The sequence below is a fragment of the Penaeus monodon genome, chromosome 22 (assembly GCF_015228065.2).
Source record: "Penaeus monodon isolate SGIC_2016 chromosome 22, NSTDA_Pmon_1, whole genome shotgun sequence".
NCBI lineage: Eukaryota > Metazoa > Arthropoda > Malacostraca > Decapoda > Penaeidae > Penaeus > Penaeus monodon.
The window spans coordinates 29,686,271-29,686,731 of NC_051407.1; positions in this window are offsets into that span (position 1 = coordinate 29,686,271).

The following is a 461-nucleotide window of genomic DNA, read 5'->3' on the forward strand; positions in this document are numbered from 1 at the left end:
GGAATATAATTAGCGTAAATAGTGTAGCGCAGTCATCGAGAAAATTACAGCACGTGTTAAAAAATAAAAACGTAGCTCAAAAGGAAATAGTAAACATTACGAATGTATTGATATCACCCCTGTGAATAGCGTCTCCTTTGAATGTTATGACTTGCATGACAAGACGCACGCATAATTTTTCAAGCCTGAGCTTATAACAGCTGATTTATGTAATGTATCAAACACAGGTGACCATGTGTTGAAACATACCAATTTATATAACAGCAAATCTTATCACGGTAATAAATACATGCAAAGCGAATTCTAATTAACATATATATCTATTGCACTCCTCTGCAGCATTGCCTTCCGTTTTAAATTGGATATATCTATTTAATTCATTTGTTAGTTCATATGTCTTTATCAATATTTTTCTATAAATTTGTCTATATTTCTCTATACATCAATCCATCCATCCGTCA